Genomic DNA, 7,434 nt, shown 5'->3' with positions numbered 1-7,434 from the left:
GGAATACAGTTTAATAGAACTCTATAATGGAATACAGTTTAATAGAACTCTATAATGGAATACAGTTTAATAGAACTCTATAATGGAATACAGTTTAATAGAACTCTATAATGGAATACAGTTTAATAGAACTCTATAATGGAATATAGTTTAATAGAACTCTATACAGTTTAATAGAACTCTATAATTGAATACAGTTTAATAGAACTCTATAATGGAATACAGTTTAATAGAACTCTATAATGGAATACAGTTTAATAGAACTCTATAATGGAATACAGTTTAATAGAACTCTATAATGGAATACAGTTTAATAGAACTCTATAATGGAATACAGTTTAATAGAACTCTATAATTGAATACAGTTTAATAGAACTCTATAATGGAATACAGTTTAATAGAACTCTATAATTGAATACAGTTTAATAGAACTCTATAATGGAATACAGTTTAATAGAACTCTATAATTGAATACAGTTTAATAGAACTCTATAATGGAATACAGTTTAATAGAACTCTATAATGGAATACAGTTTAATAGAACTCTATAATGGAATACAGTTTAATAGAACTCTATAATTGAATACAGTTTAATAGAACTGTACAATTGAATAAAGTTTAATAGAACTCTATAATTGAATACAGTTTAATAGAGCTCAATAATTGAATACAGTTTAACAGAACTCTATAATTGAATATAGTTTAATAGAGCTCAATAATTGAATATAGTTTAATAGAACTCTATAATGGAATACAGTTTAATAGACCTCTATAATGGAATACAGTTTAATAGAACTCTATAATGGAATACAGTTTAATAGAACTCTATAATTGAATACAGTTTAATAGAACTCTATAATGGAATACAGTTTAATAGAACTCTATAATGGAATACAGTTTAATAGAACTCTATAATGGAATACAGTTTAATAGAACTCTATAATGGAATACAGTTTAATAGAACTCTATAATGGAATACAGTTTAATAGAACTCTATAATGGAATACAGTTTAATAGAACTCTATAATGGAATACAGTTTAATAGAACTCTATAATGGAATACAGTTTAATAGAACTCTATAATGGAATACAGTTTAATAGAACTCTATAATGGAATACAGTTTAATAGAACTCTATAATTGAATACAGTTTAATAGAACTCTATAATGGAATACAGTTTAATAGAACTCTATACAGTTTAATAGAACTCTATAATTGAATACAGTTTAATAGAACTCTATAATGGAATACAGTTTAATAGAACTCTATAATGGAATACAGTTTAATAGAACTCTATAATGGAATACAGTTTAATAGAACTCTATAATGGAATACAGTTTAATAGAACTCTATAATGGAATACAGTTTAATAGAACTCTATAATGGAATACAGTTTAATAGAACTCTATACAGTTTAATAGAACTCTATAATTGAATACAGTTTAATAGAACTCTATAATGGAATACAGTTTAATAGAACTCTATAATGGAATACAGTTTAATAGAACTCTATAATGGAATACAGTTTAATAGAACTCTATAATTGAATATAGTTTAATAGAACTCTATAATGGAATACAGTTTAATAGAACTCTATAATGGAATACAGTTTAATAGAACTCTATAATGGAATACAGTTTAATAGACCTCTATAATGGAATACAGTTTAATAGAACTCTATAATGGAATACAGTTTAATAGAACTCTATAATGGAATACAGTTTAATAGAACTCTATACAGTTTAATAGAACTCTATAATTGAATACAGTTTAATAGAACTCTATAATGGAATACAGTTTAATAGAACTCTATAATGGAATACAGTTTAATAGAACTCTATAATGGAATACAGTTTAATAGAACTCTATAATGGAATACAGTTTAATAGAACTCTATAATGGAATACAGTTTAATAGAACTCTATAATGGAATACAGTTTAATAGAACTCTATAATGGAATACAGTTTAATAGAACTCTATAATGGAATACAGTTTAATAGAACTCTATAATGGAATACAGTTTAATAGAACTCTATAATGGAATACAGTTTAATAGAACTCTATAATGGAATACAGTTTAATAGAACTCTATAATTGAAATGAACTTCATAATTGAATACAGTTTAACAGAACTGTATAATTTAATATAATTGTATAATTGCATAGAAATTCATCACTGAATAGTGTTGAATAGAGCTGTATAATGGAATAGAAATGCATAATTGAATAGAACCTTATAATTTAATATAATTTAATAGAACTGTATAATGATTCTTTCTCATTGACCCCCCAGTGTAAAATAATCTACGTTGTGGTTGATTTTCTGTTATATAGAAATAACAAAAATGACATAAAGCTGCTGTGTTGTTCAAAGTACAAGAATCTTAAGGAAATGGAGTCTGTGAGAAGAGCCCTGTGTCTTCAGGCAATTCGGAGTAGAAGAGTGGGGAATTGTGGGGACCCACTGTCTAAGAAGCCTACACGTACCTATGTGTGTGTGGAAAACATCTCACCACAGGTAAGACATTTCATTTGTTTAGAATAGTCTGTTTAGTAACTTCACTCGCTACTTTCACCTGTAGAGTCTGTTTGTTCGTGTTGCTGGTCTTGGCTAGTTTAAAGGTCATGAACAGTCAAAATCATGTTTTTCATGAAATTGGATGATATTTGAAGGAAACCAGATCAAAGCATGATGACCAAAGTACGAAAAATGACTGTTGCTTCTATGTACATTCATAAATCTGGATCATAAAGTTACTGGTCTCCTCCCCTATGTCAATTACTGGATTCATAATCAAGGGAACAATGTGATATCACCTTAACTCTTATTTTAATAGACCAATGGTAAAATGATGTTCTCTTACCTATTTTTAATAAGTACCGCCTTGCAACCAATATCGGAGAAGGCGTTTTTGCAGAGGGGCGTGGTTTATATAGCTCGACATGTGTCAAAATGTGACTAGGTTGGAACCAAAATGATTTCCCCACCTATCTTCTGAATCAAGCTAGTAACATCAGTACAGTAGCCTATGCTTCGGAGGGGGAAGGGGCAGGTATCCTAAACACGCACAGGTAAAGATTTTCAGACACTGAAGCATGTTTCTGAATGATAAAGTGAGGGCTTTGCACAGGCGCTTTGTTGCGATTTGTTGCGGGACAACTTTAAATAACCTTATTAACTGGTTCCCATGCTTTTAAACAGTATGGATCACTTTCGTTCCAGGTTCCGTTTCTGTTCCTTGAAAACTTTTTTATTTTCCGGTTTTTGGTTCTGTTCCCTGAACCGGTTCTAACCACTGCTGTAGGATGTCAGCAAATAAAATGTAAAGTTTACGCTATTCATCTATGGCAAAGACGCTTATACACCGAGTGTACAAAACATTTTTTGCCCTCAGATGAGCCTCATTTCATCAGGGCATGGACTCTACAAGGTGTGGAAAGCGTTCCACAGAGATCCTGGCTCATGTTGACTCCAATGCTTTCCACAGTTGTGTCAAGTTGGCTGGATGTCCTTTGGGTGGTGGACCATTCTTGATACACACGGAAACGGTTGAGCATTAAAAACCCAGCAGCATTGCAGTTCAGCATTGCAGTTCTGTCTCCTAGAGATGAATGTACTTTGGTGCGGAAAGTGCAAATCAATCCCAGAACAACAGCAAAGGACCTTGTGAAGATGCTGGAGGAAATAGGTACAACAGTATCTATATCCACAGTAAAATGAGTCCTATATCGACATAACCTGAAAGGCCGCCCAGCAAGGAAGAAGCCACTGCTCCAAACCGCTATTAAAAAAAGCCAGACTACGGTTTGCAACTGCACATGGAGACAAAGATCGTACTTTTTGGAGGAATGTCCTCTGGTCTGATGAAACAAAAATAGAACTGTTTGGCCATAATGGTCACCGTTATGTTTGGAGGAAAAAGGGGAGGCTTGCAAGCCAAAGAACACCATCCCAACCGTGAAGCACGGGGGTGGCAGCATCGTGGTGTTGGGGTGCTTTGCTGCAGGAGGAACTGGTACACTTCTCAAAATAAATGGCATCATGAGGTAGGAAAATTATGTGGATATATTGAAGCAACATCTCAAGACATCAGTCAGGAAGTTAAAGCTTGGTCGCAAATGGGTCTTCCAAATGGACAATGACCCCAGGCATACTTCCAAAGTTGTGGCAAAATGGTTTAAGGACAACAAAGTCAAGGTATTGGAGTGGCCATCACAAAGCCCTGACCTCAATCCAATAGAACATTTGTGGGCAGAACTGAAAAAGTTTATGTGAGCAAGAAGGCCTACAAACCTGACTCAGTTACACCAGCTCTGTCAGGAGTAATGGGCCAAAATTCACCCAACTTATTGTGGGAAGCTTGTGGAAGGCTACCCGAAATGTTTGACCCAGGTTAAACAATTTTAAAGGCAATGCTACCAAATACTAATTGAGTGTATGTAAGCTTCTGACCCACTGGGAATGTGATGAAAGAAATAAAAGCTGAAACAAATGATTATCTCTACTATTATTCTGACATTTCACATTCTTAAAATAAAGTGGTGATCCTAACTGACCTAAGACAGGGAACTTCTACTAGGATTAAATGTCAGGAAATGTGGACAACTGAGTTTAAATGTACTTGGCTAAGGTGTCTGAAAACTTCTGACTTCAACTGTAATATCTGAATGTGTAGCTAGATTCTTACCTGTATACATAGATGAAAGCTTCACGGCAGACTGCAACCCCTTTAATCAGACGTCCTGTGTTGTTTCCATTTAGTTTGCACAGGTTGTTTGGCTCGTTGTGTTCCACTGATTTCAAAACGTGTCATTTTCAGAGTGAGAGAGAGTCAGCATTGCATGGCACGATCATCATCCAGAAAGCAGTCCATCACAACTTTTTCCCACTGACCTTTGTGGATAAATTCAGGGCAGCAATGTTATTGAGAGCAGTAGCAACATATTTTCAGTTGTCCATGACTAACGTTATATGTATATATAAAAACTGTAGTAGAAAGGATTATCTACGCAATACAAGCAGCTCATTTTATAGACACAAGATGCAACACTGCAGACCAATCCAAACTCATCTCTTTGCATGTCCAGCCCACTCATTATCTCAGCCAATCATGGCTAGAGGGAAGGTTGCTGCCTTTCTCTGTGGCTAAACCAACTCAGCTCGTAATTTAACAATTTTATTCGTATTTACAGATGATTTACAAGTTTGAAGGCACATAAAAGTTCACATGTTCGAAAAACACATTTTGATAACAAATATATACAGTGGGGCAAAAAAAGTATTTAATCAGCCACCAATTGTGCAAGTTCTCCCACTTAAAAAGATGAGAGAGGTCTGTAATTTTCATCATAGGTACACTTCAACTATGACAGACAAAATGAGAAAAAAAATCCAGAAAATCACATTGTAGGATTTTTAAGGGACCAGGACGACTGATCCATGTAAAGGAAAGAATGAATGGGGCCATGTATCGTGAGATTTTGAGTGAAAACCTCCTTCCATCAGCAAGGGCATTGAAGATGAAATGTGGCTGGGTCTTTCAGCATGACAATGATCCCAAACACACCGCCCGGGGAACGAAGGAGTGGCTTCGTAAGAAGCATTTCAAGGTCCTGGAGTGGCCTAGCCTGTCCAGATCTCAACCCCATAGAAAATCTTTGGAGGGAGTTGAAAGTCCGTGTTGCCCAGCAACAGCCCCAAAACATCACTGCTCTAGAGGAGATCTGCATGGAGGAATGGGCCAAAATACCAGCAAGAGTGTGTGAAAACCTTGTGAAGACTTACAGAAAACGTTTGACCTCTGTCATTGCCAACAAAGGGTATATAGCAAAGTATTGAGATAAACTTTTGTTATTGACCAAATACTTATTTTCCACCCTAATTTGCAAATAAATTCATTAAAAATCCTACAATGTGATTTTCTGGATTTCTTTTCTCATTTTGTCTGTCATAGTTGAAGCGTACCTATGATGAAAATTACAGGCCTCTCTCATCTTTTTAAGTGGGAGAACTTGCACAATTGGTGGCTGACTAAATACTTTTTTGCCCCACTGTATATTTTACGTTCAAAAGGCTCTCCTTTGCAGTCGTGACTTGCGACATACGCCTAGTTTCCTAGCTCGGGTCATGTATACCGTACTCTATTCTACTGTATTTTAGTCAATGCCACTTTGCTCATTCTAATATTTATATATTTCTTAATTCCATTATTTTACTTTTAAATTTGTGTGTATTGTTGTGAATTGTTAGATATTACTGCACTGTTGGAGCTAGGAACACAAGCATTTCGCTACATCCACAAAATCTCCTAAATATGTACACTACCTATCAGGTATGAAGGTAAGACCCAGATGCAGACAATGTCAAATTAACAATGGTTTAATAATTCAACAGGGGCAGGCAATAGACAGGTCAAGGCAGGCATGGGTCAGTAAACCAGAGGAGGGGCAAAGGTACAGGACGGCAGGCAGGCTCAGGCGAAGTGGTCAGGCAGGCAGGCTCAGAGTCAGTACAGACAAGGGTCAAAACCAGGAGGGCGAGAAAAAGTAAGACTGGGAAAAGCAGGAGCTGAGACAAAAAAGTGCTGCTTGACTTGACAAACAAGACGAACTGGTAACACACAAACAGAGAACACAGGTATAAATAAATATACAGGGTATAATGGGGAAGATGGGCGACACTTGGAGGGGAGTGGAGACAATCACAAAGACAGGTGAAACAGAACAGGGTGTGACACTACCGGTCAACGGTTATATAACACCTACTCATTCAAGGGTTTTCTATATTTTTACTATTTTCTACATTGTAGAATAATAATGAAGACATCAAAACTATAAAATAACATATATGGAATCATGTAGTAACCAAAAAAGTGTTAAACAAATAAAAAATATGTTATATTTGAGATTCTTCAAATAGCCACTCTTTGCCTTGATGACAGCTTAGCACACTCTTGGCATTCTCTCAACCAGCTTCATGGGATGGTCACCTGTAATGCATTTCAATGAACAGTTATGCCTTCTTAAAAGTTAATTTGTGGAATTTCGTTCCTTCTTAATGCGTTTGAGCCAGTCAGTTGTGTTGTGACAAGGTAGTGGGGGTATACAGAAGATAGCCCTATTTGGTAAAAGACCAAGTCCATATTATGTTAAGAACTGCTCAAATAAGCAAAGAGAAATGACAGTACATCATTACTTTAAGACATGAAGGTCAGTCAATGCGGAAAATTTCAAGAACTTTGAAAGTTTCTTCAAGTGTCGTCGCAAAAACCATTAAGTGCTATGACGAAACTGGCTCTCATGAGGACCGCCACAGGAATGTAAGACCCAGAGTTACCTCTGCTGCAGAGGACAAGTTCATTAGAGTTACCAGCCTCATAAATTGCAGCCCAAATAAATGCTTCACAGAGTTCAAGTAACAGACACATCTCAAC

Source organism: Oncorhynchus mykiss, chromosome 13 (assembly GCF_057628025.1).
Source record: "Oncorhynchus mykiss isolate SJ-2025 chromosome 13, ASM5762802v1, whole genome shotgun sequence".
NCBI lineage: Eukaryota > Metazoa > Chordata > Actinopteri > Salmoniformes > Salmonidae > Oncorhynchus > Oncorhynchus mykiss.
The sequence above is the reverse complement of the archived record's forward strand: the minus strand, read 5'-3'. Positions refer to the sequence as shown.